We start from the raw sequence: 14,909 nt of genomic DNA on the forward strand, positions 1-14,909 counted from the left end.
TGATTATTTTAAGAAATTGAACGGAAATTCAGGCAACCCCCTTTCATCCTAATAAAAAGTAGAGAGGGAGGTGTTAATCTGTTCATAAATTGAATCTTTTAACTCTTCAGACCTGCTGAGATGTTCTCATTTATGAAGTTGGTCTAGTAAGATGAAGTACATATATTAGATGTATGACCCTCTCATCCCCTTTCTTCAGAAAAAGGTATGTTATGTATCTATTATTTAAATGCACAGGTATGTTTGCACTCAAACTTGTGCAAAGTACAAATGTTTGAGGACAAAATGTTAGAAATTTTTAGGGTCACTTGTATAATAAATAATTATGCATATGTCATATTTAATATAAGCCAAAATAATGTGATCTAATGTGAAATTAAGTTTATGGATTATGATTGTATTTATCATGAATATAAAGTGAGGATAACTAAGTGACATTTTTAATTTTTTGAAGGGGATAAATTAGAAATTGCCAAACCATAATAACTAACTTGTTGTTGGTTATATGTAACGGTAATGGTCCCCATTTTTATGTAACATCAATTCTCCTTTGCGTCCCCATCAACAAAGAGTGAAAACTATTGACTTACTCATCAAATGGAAGAACCATTCCACATAAAGAAAGTCTAAAGACAGAGAGACATTAAAGAGTTTTTTCTATTATAAGGAAAGAGAAGATTCATGCGATTAATTAAGATACGCTTCCTCCGCAGATTTTAATTTCTGACACATTAAATTATGATATAATTCTAACAATTCGTATCATAGCCATCCTAATTTAATTATGTGAGAAAATTATATCAATTATGTGAGAAAATTATATTTTAATTATGTGAGAAAATTATATCAATTATGTGAGAAAATTATATGTGAAAAAATTATATCTATCTATATATATGCATGAAATTTATATGCATGCAATTCATAATAAAAATAAAAGCATGTTATTAGGAATATATATATATATTTGAAAGTTTTAATCGGATATTTGAATTTTACGTTAATTAAGATGATAAAATCCCTAAAATAAATATTTAAATTTTCTCTCTAATTTCGGAGTATATGGATATTGATTTCGGAATATATGGATATATCGATTTTTCCAATAATATGGAATAACTGATTTAAGAATATAAAAATTTATGATATTATTTAATAATGTTTACTAGATTTAGATTTATAGATAATTAGATTCTCGTTTAGATTTTTTAGTGAAAAGAGGAATTTTCTGTTTTAAAGTTTAGATTTTATCGTTAAAGGGAGAAATTCTCTGTTTTAAATTGACTGTTTTAAATCTGTTTTAAATTAACTGTTTTAAATATGTTTAAATTGACCGTTTTAAATTGACTGTTATATTTGTTGTTAAGGGATTAAATAATATATAATATATATTATAAATAAGAAGAGAATTAAGGAATAATGTTTAAGGTTATATATATATATATATATATATATATATAATAAAATTTTAATTATATTCTTTATTTTAGGATTAAAAGATTAAGGTTAATGATTATTAATAAATTAATAATTGGATTTCGCCATAAAAATATTTGAAATTTAATCAAATAAATCTTAAAGATTTATTATTTAATTGGATTAATATGATATATTACAAATTTCAAAATCAAGTTAGATTTTGCCTACGTTATAATTTTATTTTTTAAATTACATGTTTCTTGGAAAATTATGTATTATTGATTTGGGTTATATACAATAATATGACATTTAAATTTAAAATAATGATATTATTGTTCATTATTTGGATTGTATTGATTTATACAAATAATCACCAAAGTGACAATGTTTGTTAAAATTAATTCAAGACAATTTTTAATGGTAGTATTGTGTAATTCATGTGATTATATTATTTGGCACAAAGATGATAATTAATTGACATAATTACATTAATACTTGTGATGATAAATATGTAATAATTATAAAGTCTTATTCATGTGAATAATTAATCCATCCAAAGATAGATTGATTATTTCACATGTCTTATTATTAATGTTAGATCATTACACCAAAATACTATTAGCAATTAATATTACTGTCCAAGGACTTGATATTAATGTTGCATTAAGTATTTTGAGATGAGATAAATCATTATTTGAATTTAATTGTTATTTAAGTTTATAAATGTGAACAACTATTTTATTAAATATTCTAAGTGATCAAGGGCTATAATTTTTTATTATGTCAAGATAAAAATAATTTTTTTTAGACGAGACTGCAATATTTTTTAAGGATATTGAGTTTGAGGGGAGAAATGATCGTGTCTTTAAAAATGATTTAGATCAATAATTTCTATTATGGAAGATTTGATTTAATCTCAAGTGTTTTTGACATTGATAAGGATTTTATTGATATTAATGATAATGTTCAAAAATCAAGAGTAACAAGACAATATTGATCAAATTCATTAAGTACAAACTCAAAAACCTCAAAATCAAGTGTCTTTATGACAATCCAGTTTAATTGAATTACTCTTTAAGGACAATTTATAGTACTCGTTGCATATTTTGATATGGAGCTTCACCATAATAGATGTTAAGGGGGGTTTTTCAATAGAGACATTGAAAAACAATTTAATGCAATGAGAAAACTTTGTGTTGAGAAACTAAATTAATATGGTTTGCAAATTAAAGACTTAAAGAAGCTTCTCGTTAGTGATACCATAAGTTTCACAAAATAACAATTCTCTCTTTTAGTTTTGAGGTGAATTTAATTGATTATTTGTGTATCACAAGTTCAGTGGGAATAAATGTTTATTTATGGTTTTATATATGGGTTACATTTTGTTTGTCACAAACTTTGCTTGACATTAAGTAGCCCAATTGTTATGAAATATTTGAAAAGAATTAAGAATTAAATGCTCACATATAAGAAGTCGGAAAGTCTTGAGATCATTGAGTATTCTGACTCCGATATTACGAGATGCCAAAATAGTATGAAATCTACTTCGGATAATATTTTTTGCTAGCTGGTTTTGTCGTTTCTTGAAGAAGTGTCAAACAAACACTTATGGCGTCATCCACTATTGCAGAGAAATTTCTAACATGTTACTAGGCATCAAATTAAGTGATTTTGACATCAAGTTTATTTTATGAAAGAAATGATACAAAGTGGATAGATTTCTATAAAATATATATGTACAAACTCTATGGTTATGAACCTCATGGAAATAAGTTTATCATTTAATGTCTTTCATGAGGATATTGCTCGTATGAGTGTTATAGAGATCAACGATCTCTAACTTCAGCGGGAGTTTGTAATTTTGAAATCTTTCAGTTTAATTATTTTATAGATATTTATAAAGTTTTTATTCTGATCAGAACTTAAGTATTATTCAGTTCATTACACTTTGTATAATTATGTTTAAAGTATGATGTCACTAAAGTTAAGTAGGATCAGTTGAAAATTGACATGAAAAGATCACCTTGCATGGAATTTTCATTCCTCACATTCATGATATGATTTGTCAATTAATTGTATTGATTTATGTGATCATTGTTGGGTCTAGTTGTGATTTATGTGATCATTGTTGGGTCTAGTTGTGATTTATGTGATCATTGTTGGGTCTAGTTGTGCTCTGTAATTACCTGGGAAAAGTACATGAAGTAAACAATACACATACATTGGAGTTCATCCTTATGGAAGATTGTATTAGTAGTTGGAGCGATAGTAGTGTTAGAAGTAGTTAGATAACCAATATGTAATACCAGCAGTATGATTAGATTAATAGTTAGTAGCCGATGGCTAGTCGATTCTGATTTCTTCCTAATGGAATTAGCTCAACCCCTCCTTTCTTCTGTTACTATTAACCTTCTTGTTTTGTTTGGGCTGTCTTAGATTGGAATACAAGATAGACTTTATGAACACTGAGCTTAGTCTGTTTATTATAAATAATTACACTCCCTCAAAATGAATTATTTTAAGAAAGTGAACTAAAATAGTAGAGATAGAAGGTTAATCTGTTCATACATATATTAGATGTATGACCCCAAAGTGTCACTTGTGCTAACTTTCTATGTCTTTTTCAGACGACTTGTTATCTATCAATAATCCAAATGACAATGTCTGTCTGTCCACCCTTAGACTCTTGCAAAATACAAATGTTTAGGCTAAAAGATGCATTTCAAGTATGATTATAAAACAGGGTTTCTCCATAGAGATTATACCATCCGGTTAGTTTTCTAATACTTGCAGTATGGTGAAATCTGATAAGAAGAGGAATATGATTGCTTTTTTTGCACAAATCACATATTGTCATTTCGAGAGTTTAAGAAGGTTTTTCATGGTCAAGAAATATCACCCTACAAAAGGGCAGTGGTGGGAAGCCAAAAAAATGGTGTATTTCTTCTACCTCCAAGCTGACCAACATCATAGCCCCCTTCCACCGAGGATATGCTTTTAGATATTGCATTATGAATTTCTATTTCATTATCAACAAGAATTGACTTCTTGATATCCTCGTCCAGTGTCATATTTCAAATTTCACCCCTTTAATCTTGTTTAATTGAAAAATATTCTATGTTTTTTAGATTGATGGTGACTTTTTCAACTTTTTTATCTTAGATAACTTAATAGCTACGTAGTGTTCTGTAATTACCTGGAAAAGTAAACAAAATACATACACTGGAGTTCAGTCTCATCGAAGATTGTATTAGTAGTATAATAGTGTTAGAAGTAGTTAGATAACCAATATCTCATACTAGCAGTAAGATTAGATTAATAGTTAGTAGCTGATGGTTAGTCGTTTCTTATTTCTTCCTAATGCAATGAACTCAACCCTCCTTTCTTCTGTTACTATTAACCTTCTTGTTTAGTTTGTGCTATCTTAGATTGGAAATTTGTGCCGTAAGTTAGTTTTTATCTTAAAAGTGACAATAATTGTGCAAACAAGTTGTTAAGTCATTATTTCAATTACTTTTTTTAATTAGTTAAGAATTCAGATATTGATTAAGTTATATTTTTATTAATTTTCTCATATATCTGTTCTTGTTTCTATAAGATAATTATATCATACTTTTTTGTCACTTAGTGACAAATGAAAATTTTGTCAGAATAAAACAAGATTTATCTGTATATTAAATATGTATTAAAAGATGGAAAAGTTTAACCCAATTTCATTTTAAGGATGCAGTTTGTAGAATAGGCAACACAATGCCTAAACTACCACTATTCCAACATTATAATCTTTTGGAAAATAGTTCAGGTCCATGTTTGTTATTAAATTTTTAGACAATATCATTGTCCTTTTGTTTAGTGTTAGGTGAAATAAAATCGTGTCAAAAAATTACGAATCTATCATCTTCTATGAGCAAATTTAGCAACTTTCTAAGCTTAGTCTGTTTATTTTAAATAATTATACTCCTCAAGATTGATTATTTTAAGAAATTGAACGGAAATTTAATAACCCCTTTCGCGATAATAAAAAGTAGATAGAGATGTGTTAGTCTGTTCATACATGTATTAGATGTATGACCCTTAGTGTTAGTCTTTTTCGGAAATTTGTTATCTATCAATTATCCAAATGCCAATGTCTGTCTGTCTTCCTTTAGACTCTTGCAAAATACAAAGTTTAGGCTAAAAGATGCATTTCAAGTATAGTTACAAAACAGGTTTCTAGGTTTCTCCATTGTAATATGGTGAAATCTGATAAGAAGAGAAATATGAATGTTCTTATGCCGAGGATTGAACAGTTGTCTTCATCTTATCCTCCAACGTCATGGTCTCCTTCAGTTGGGAATATGCTTTTAGATATTACATTATGAAATTCTATTTCATCATCAACCTGATTGATTGCCTCGTTTAAGGGTGGTCATTTTTCAAATTTCACTCCTTAATCTTTTTTAATCGATAAGAGTTTTATGTTTTTTTAGACGAATGGGTGACTTTTTCTATTTTCATGTATCGGAATAGGAATGAGATTTATAAATGTGTGGAATGAGAATGTGTATGATTGATAGAAGTATAATATTTGTTTATAAATATTAATCATTTTCAATCTCATTAATATCATTTAGAAATTTCCATTCTATTGATAATGTTTAGATTAGGGTTTGGATATTTTTATTCTATTTCTATTAATAATGTTTAAATTTATTAGAGAGAAATTATTAATATTATTTTGTAATTGAATTAATATTTTTAATTTTTTATTATTATATTTTATTTAATTAAAAATACAAAATACTATTATTTTTATATTATAATTGTTTAAAATATATAAAATATTGAAATGTATCTTAATTTAATAAAATATAAATATCTAATATTTTATTATATTAATTATATATATATATATTAAGAACATATAAAAAAAATAGTTGAATGATTCTATTTTTTATTTATAAATAAAAATTATTTATATACTATAACATTGCATAATATTTTTAAAAACATTTTTTATTAAAATATTTTATATTTAACTTTTCTAATATTTTTTAAATATTTATTTTAAATAAAATTATTATTTTATTTTTAAATTTTTATAATTTTTATAATTTATTATAATTTTATTATTAATATATAAAATATAAATTAATTATATAAAAATAATTATTTGTTATTATAATTATTATAAAAATTTTAGTTTATTTTATTCATTATATTTTATTTTAAATAACTTCTCAATATTATTAAAATAATTAAAATAATTTATTTTAATAAATAAATTAAAAAATTATTATTATTTTAATTATAAAAGAGAAAATGAATTACAAGGGAATGTGATTCATTTCTCCCAATTCAGATAGGAATGGATGATTCCTGAGTATCCGGGAATCAAATCAAAATTTTGGAATGAAACTCATCAACCAAACACTTCATTTTATTCCCTTTTCCATTCCTGAGTATAAAAATTACGTACCAAGCATACCCTGGATATGTGCTAAAGGATGGAAAAGTTTAACTCAATTTCTTTTTAAGGATGCAGTTTGTAACAATGGCAACACATTGCCTAAACTACCACTATTCCAACATTATAATCTTTTGTAAAATAGTTCAGGTCCATGTTTGTTATTAATTTTTTAGACAATACCATTGTCCTTTTGTTTAGTGTTAGGTGAAATAAAATTATGTCACAAAATTACGAATCTATCATCTTCTATGAACAAATTTAGCAACTTTCTGTGCTTAGTCTGTTTATTTTAAATAATGATACTCCTCAAGATTGATTATTTTAAGAAATTGAATTGAAATTTAGCAACTCCCTTTCGCGATAATAAAAAGTAGATAGAGATGTGTTAGTCTGTTCATACATGTATTAATGTATTAGATGTATGACCCCAAGTGTCTCTTGTGCTATCTTTCTATGTCTTTTTTAGAAATTTGTTATCTATCAATTATCCAAATGCCAATGTATGTTTTTCTTCCTTTATACTAAAGTTTAGGCTAAAAGATGCATTTCAAGTATTGTTACAAAACAAGTTTCTCTATTGCAATATGGTGAAATCTGATAAGAAGAGAAATATGAATGTTCTTCTTGCACAAAATCACATATTGCCTATCCCAGAGTTTCCAGAAGATCTTGCATGGTCAAGAAACATCACCCTACAAAAGGACGGTGGTGGAAAACCAAAAAATGGTGTTTTTCTTCTACTTTCAAGCCGCTGATTGAACAGTTTTCTTCGTCTTATCTTCCAACATCATTGCCTCCTTAAGTTGGGCATATGTTTTTAGATATTACATTATGAAATTCTATTTCACTATTTCATCATCAACCTGATTGCCTCGTCTAGGGGTGGTCATTGTTCAAATTTCACCCCTTAATCTTTTTTAATCGGTAAGCATTTTATGTTTTTTTAGACGGATTGGTGACTTTTTCTATTTTCATGTATCTTAGATTCATATTGTCGTGAGATTGATGGATAGATTTTCATGAATGTTAAAATTTAGTTGGTATTTTCTGATTATTTTTGTTATTTTCTTTTTTTATTTAAAATTAAAGTCTCATTTTTTTAATTGGAATAGTGATTTTTTTGTCATTGTTATTGATATTTTATCAAGGTTTTAAAATACGCGGTCCGATCGGCGGTCCAACCGGTCCGACCTCGAAACGGTTTGGTGAGCGGTCCGGGTTTTACCTTCAAAACGGTCACCTTTCGAACCGGTCAAAATCCGGTCCGACCGGCCGACTTAACCTGAAAAACAAATCGGTTTTTTCCGATTGGAAAGGTAAATTATATAAATTTTATATAATTATTATTATAATATTATTATAATAATATTTAATTATTTTTTTTTGTCTGTATTCAGTACTTTACTACCTGAGTTGTGAGCCTGTGACTGTGAGCCTATATTTATTATTACTTTTTGCTTTTGTTTTTGCTTTTGCTTTAACATATCACAGTAAACACTAAACAAAAACAGAGAGAAAGAAAGAAACGACGAAGGAGAAAGGTTGAAGACGAAGGAGAAAGGTTGAAGACGAAGGAGAAAGACGATTATCTACTTTAGATCTTAGGCTGTTCTTCAGATCTACATTTGTTTGTCAAATTTTCGGCTGTTCTTCAGATCTTCAGTAAGTATGAATTCTTGTAGTATTTCCGATAATATGTTGGTTTATCATTGATGAGCAGCAAACAATGAATATGCAATTAGGATTCATTGTTTAATTAGGGTTTAGAAGAGAATGAGCAGCAAACAATGAATATGCAATTATGATTCATTCTTCAATTAGGGTTTTTTAATTTAGGTATTGTAATTAGGGTTCTTCAATGTGATGTGTGGGTTTATTAATTTGATTATTGTTTAATGGATTTGCTGACTGTTGATTGCTTCAATTTAATTATTGGTATTGAATTTGTTGACTGATTGTTGGATGTGGGTAAACTGGTTTTAATTTAGGTATTGTTGACTGATTGTTGGATGTAGGTAAACGTGTTTTTAATTTAAGTATTAAGTTGACAATTATTAAGCTCAATTAGTATTTATTTGATTATTTTTATATGTCTAACTAATTTATATATATAATTTATGTATTAATATATTTAAATTTATTTTAAAAAAAATTAAAAAAAAATCCGATTCAACTAGTGGTTTAACCGGTTGAACCGGTCGGACCGAAGTACATCACAAAAACCGGGGTTGATGACCGAAACGGTTTTCAAAACCTTGTATTTTATTATGATCTAATTAATTTTAAATCTTTTTAACTTTTTTTCAAAATAAAATAAATATATATATATATTTATATTCAATTCATTATCAATAAAAAAACCAATAAATTGTCTATTTAATATTACAATTAAAAAATATTTTTTCTTCTATTCTTATTTTTATTTTTGGATTAATTTTAATATGGAAATGTAGTGTTTCATATGTGATACAAATTATATAGGGTATATGTTGTTTAGATGTATAAATTATAACCATGAATAAATTGTATAGGGTAGTATAAGTTGTATATGTTATTGATGTTTGATATGAATTATAAAAAATGGTATAAGTTATATGTGGTTTATAATTTTATGTTTGATATATATAGTATAAGAATGTAGTATAAGTTGTATCAATATGAATTTGAAATTATTATTATTGTTTTTTATTTATTTATTTATATTAGAAATAATATTGTTTATTATTATAAATTATTGAATTGTTATTATTTAATAATTAATATAATTTTAATTAAATTATAAAAAATCAATTATAATATAAATTGTAAATTGTATTTTTTTAATTTAAATATTATTAAAAATTGAAATAAAATAAACTTAAAATAAAATTAATATATAAAATAAAAAATATTATTTTGTAATAAGTAAATATATAAAATAATAATTAATATAGTTATCGTTATAAAAATAAATATACATTCTTTAATTAAAATACTGAACTATTTGAAAATATATATATTAAAAATAATTATGTATAATAATAATATAAGAAATTAAATATAATATATTTAATATATTATATAATATTAAGTTATATACAATATTAAAAAATTGTATAATGATAAATTAAAAATTAAATATTAAATGATATATGAAAAATATTATACCTAAGGGTATAAATTAGATAGAGGTATAAGTTTATACCAATATAAAAATTCTAACCAACAACATATAAAAATACTATTGGTATAACTTATTCTATATCAATAGTGTTATATTTCCTTATACCCGTAACCAAACATTGCTAAAGAATACTTAATTTATCTTTGATGTTATGGTTATTTTTTAAATATATCCATGATCTCTGTTGTCGCAACTCCCGCAAACACCGCATAAACGTCCTTCCTCTGGTTCTGATCCAACCATCCATTCTTCACCATCAAATTTGCTATATAAGATTAACTCGCAATTTAAACACATCATTTACTTCTGCACTATCATCAATATCACCTCCTCCCTCATCATAAGGAACTTTGACAATAACTACATGTAGGCCATAATATCCTATAAGACTTTTATAACTTATAAAACTTATCGACGTTGTAGAACTTAACAAAAATCAAGGTCAAGAAATGGTGTTAATGAGATAATTAAAAATTGTTATGAAGAAAATTAAAGAGAAAGCAATGAACACAAGAATGGGAATTTGTGATATTTTATTATGTATAAATAGTGTCACAAATCCATTACATGTAAAAAAACTTCCACCTACTCTAAATAAGTCTCTCAACAAAATATAGGTACAAATTATACCTCAGCTTTTATATTAGTAGTAATTAACATAATAATGGTCATAACCACTTTTAACTAATTACTAATTGTTATAACAAATTAAAAAAAACAGTTTAACTATCTAACAATATTAGTATCTCTTCTTCTTTATTAATTGATATCCTTAGTTCTCAGAGACGTATGCAACATTTTGGTCGAACTCCGTTATCAAATTCTGTTAGTCTATTCTTTCGGCTGTTTTCTTCTTTCAGTTGTTTCTGTCAGGGTTTTTCCCAACAAGTGGTATCAGAGCCGAAGATTCGTCCTTGACATGGTGTAGTCTTCAAAAGGGGAGTCAACTCCTTCGTCATACTGGACGAGGACACCGATGTCGAATTTGAAGTTTGTTGTGGAAATCTTTGATGGAACTAGGCATTTCGGCATGTGGCAAGGTGAGGTTCTAGATTATCTTTTTCAGCATAGTCTAAATGTTATTATTGAGGTTGAAAAATACAGATAGTATAGAAGAAAAAGAATGGAGTATCATGAATCGGTTGGCGTGCGGAACAATTCAATCGTGCCTGTCTAAAGAGCAGAAATATGCTGTGAAGAACGAAACTTCTGCACAGAAAATATGGCAAGCATTGGAGGACAAATTTCAGAAGAAGAGTAGTCAGAATAAGCTTCTTATGAATAAGCGGTAGTTGTAGTTTGATTACCAATTATGTACTACTATGAATGATCATATTACTAAGTTTAATGAATTAGTAGCAGATATGTTTGTTGGAATTAAGCTAATTCCATTAATGAATGGAAATAAGATTGTAAATAAATAAAATTCACACAAATTCAAACGTGAATTAACGGTGAATTTAATCCAAATTATAATTAAATATTAATTGTTTAATTAATATTTAATGCCTAATTAGAAAATTAAAGCATAATGTTAGGATAAACATTTAGCTTTAATTGTTCTATTGGCTAACGTATGGACTCTTCAATTAGCTAGCATTAGCATTGAATGTCTGACATTGCATTTCTGCAAATCAACGTATAGGCTGATGTTAATTAGTTATGGATTAATTAACAAATGAATGAGCAATATTTATTGCTAATAAACGTTTGGATGGTTTTATTTACAAGTTTAATTCTCAGCAATATATACCCATTCATTATTCATTTTACAAATACTTCATCCTTCATCTTTCTCACTCTAGAATTCCAAAAGCCTTCTTCTTGTTTTGTGAGTGTTCTTCGAGTTCTTTGTTCGATTTTTCCGTTGAAACCCGATGATAGTTCAGGTACTTTATCAAGCTCGTTGTGTAGTGATTTCGGTGCTGAATCACTACTAGATTCGTTGTACCCTGGGAGACAGCCATCTGTGATAAGCTCTAGCACATGAGGAGACGGTGGAACTGTTTTAAGGGAAATGTGTCTAACACATACCTCAAATCAACCATCAAATACGGTGATATTGTTCTTCGTATATCTTATTTTATTTTATTTATTTGTAACATCGTATGTATATATATTTTTCTGTTATTTCAAGACATTATTTCTAACAATGTTAAACCTTGATGTTAAGTTTGAGGATGAAGATCTTGTTTTGATGTTGCTATCGTCCTTTCTTGATGAATTTGAACACTTAGAAACAACGTTACTTTATGGAAAGGAAAATGTTTCTTTTAATGTTGTAAGTTCTGCTTTATATAGTCATGAATTGAGAAAGCAGGACAAAAGCAAAAGCTAAATAGGTACAACAGATGAAGCATTGATGGTCAAGGGCCGTCAACAAAGCAAATCAAAAGGGAAATGAGGAAGATATGAAAGTAGAGTTGCCAAAGATGAATGTGTTTTCTGTCGTGAGAAAGGACATTGGAAGACTAACTGTCCAAAGTTGAAGAAGAAAGAGAAAGATTCTGAAGATGCAAATGTTGTAGAAAATAAAGTTGATGCAGATTCAGAATACTCTTTATTGATGTCACACACAACATCACATCCTGACGCGTGGATATTGGACTCAGCATGCACTTATCATATAACACCAGTTCGAAAGTGGTTCTTTGACTTTAAGGAGCTAGATTGTAAAGTTGTTTACATGGAAGATGCTAGTACATGTAAAATAAAAGGGATAGGTTCAATCAAGCTGAGAAATGATGACGAATCCACCAGAATTATCAGAGATGTTCGGTACATACCGAATATGAAAAAGAATATCATTTCTTTAGGGGCCTTGGAGTTAAAAGGCCTACACTCGAAATTAAAAAATGGAATTCTTAAGGTAATATCTAGAGCGTTAGTGATGTTAAAAGCTATCAGGAAAAGTAATAATTTGTATTACTATCAAGGTTAATGGGACAACAGTTATATCAACTTTCGGGAGCAGTAACAAATAGAGGCAACAAAACTATGGCATATGCAATTGGGGCATGCTGGTGAGAAATCTATGCAAACTCTTATCAAGAAATGATTGTTAAAAGGTACAAAAGTTTGTAAGTTAGATTTTTGTGAACATTGTATTCTGGGAAAACAAAGGCGAGTAAAATTTGGCACTTCTATCCATAACACCAAGGGTATTTTGGATTATGTGCACTCAAATATCTAGGGACCTGCCAAGACTCCTTTTGTTGGAGGTAGACATTCTTTTGTTACTTTTATTGATGATTTTCCAGAAGAGTATGGGTGTTTACTATGAAGAATAAAGGTGAAGTGTTTTAGATTTTTCTTAAATGAAAAACTCAAGTTGAAGACGAGACAGAAAGAAAGATCAAAATTCTCTGGACTAATAACGGTGGAGAATACAAGAATGATCCATTCCAGAAGTTATGCCAAGAGTGTGGCATAGTTCGACAATTCACAGTCAGAAAAAAAAACCACAATAGAATGGAGTATCGGAACGTATGAACAGGACATTGGTAGAGAAAGTTCGATGTATGTTGTCTAATGCTGGGTTAGACAAGAAATTTTGGGAAGAAGATGTGTCATACGCTCAACATTTGGTAAATCGCCTGCCATCATCTGCACTTTGTGGAAAGACTCCATTAAAGGTATGGTCTGGAAAACCTACAACTGATTATGATTTTTTATATATTTTTGGTTCCACTGTATATTATCATTTAGTTGAATCAAAGTTGGATCCATGAGAAAAAAAGACTCTTTTTATGGGATTTACTACGAGAGTTAAAGGGTATTATCGCCTTTAGTGTTTGAATGCAAAGAAAACTATTATCAGTAGAGATGTTACTTTTGACGATTATTCAATGTTGAATAAGGTAACACCAGACAAAATTGATTTTCATCTGCAACAGGTGGAGTTTGAGCAGATAAAGATAAGCCCAACAATAAGTGACTCTCCGACAACAGACGAAGAGTTAAATGAGGAAGAGGTTCCGACCCAAGAACCTTCAGAACAATGTGAATCAATTATTATGAATAGACCAAGGTGAGTTACTCAAAACCATCTCGGTTTATTGACATGGCGGCCTATGCACTTCTAGTCGTAGATGATGTTCCAACCACTTTTTCAGATGTCAGTCGAAGTACTGAAAATGGAAAAAGGAGAGGTGTTATGGAAGATGAGATACAATCTCTTCAGAAGAATGAGACATACAAATTGACGCATCTACGAAAAGGAAAGAAAGTTATTGGTTGTAAATGTATATTTACTAAGAAAGAAGGATTTCCTGAAAAGTTTGATGTTTGCTACAAGGAAAAGTTTGTAGCTAAAGACTACACTCAGAAGGAAGGAGTTGATTATAATGAGGTATTTTCTCCTGTTATTAAACACTCTTCTATTAGAATTTTGTTGACCTTGATAGCGCAAATGAATTTGGAGCCAGCTCAACCAGATCTGAAGACCGCAGACATACACGGTCATTTGAACGAGGAAATCTACATTTATCAACCAGATGGATTCAAAGTTGCTAATAAAGAAAATTGGGTTTGCAAGTTGAACAGATCATTGTGCAGGTTGAAGCAATCGTCTAGACAATGGTACAAGCGACTTGACAAGTTTATGATTGAGCACAAGTACACAAGAAGCATATTTAGTTCATGTGTGTATTTGTGCAAACTGTAAGATGAGTCTTATATCTATTTACTCTTGTACGTTGATGATATGTTGATAGCATCAAAGATTCAATATGAAATTGACAAATTGAAGGCTCAATTGGGTAAAGAGTTGAAGATGAAAGACACAGGATAAACCAAATCTGAACCTTGTTTAGATTTTATAACCATATTCCGCGTTTGAGTCGGCACTGAAGAGCGCCAATTAGAAGCACTGAAAAA

The 14,909-nt window shown here is 28.1% G+C and overlaps 1 non-coding gene across 1 annotated transcript; it reads left to right on the forward strand.

Annotated features, from left to right (window-relative positions):
* The first annotated feature begins 30 nt into the window (after positions 1-30).
* On the forward strand, positions 31-163 carry LOC124923174. The gene has a single exon (XR_007098183.1). It is a non-coding gene; the product is annotated as a small nucleolar RNA snoR77 (small nucleolar RNA).
* The last annotated feature ends 14,746 nt before the right edge of the window (positions 164-14,909 follow it).

Source organism: Impatiens glandulifera, chromosome 1, assembly GCF_907164915.1.
Source record: "Impatiens glandulifera chromosome 1, dImpGla2.1, whole genome shotgun sequence".
NCBI lineage: Eukaryota > Viridiplantae > Streptophyta > Magnoliopsida > Ericales > Balsaminaceae > Impatiens > Impatiens glandulifera.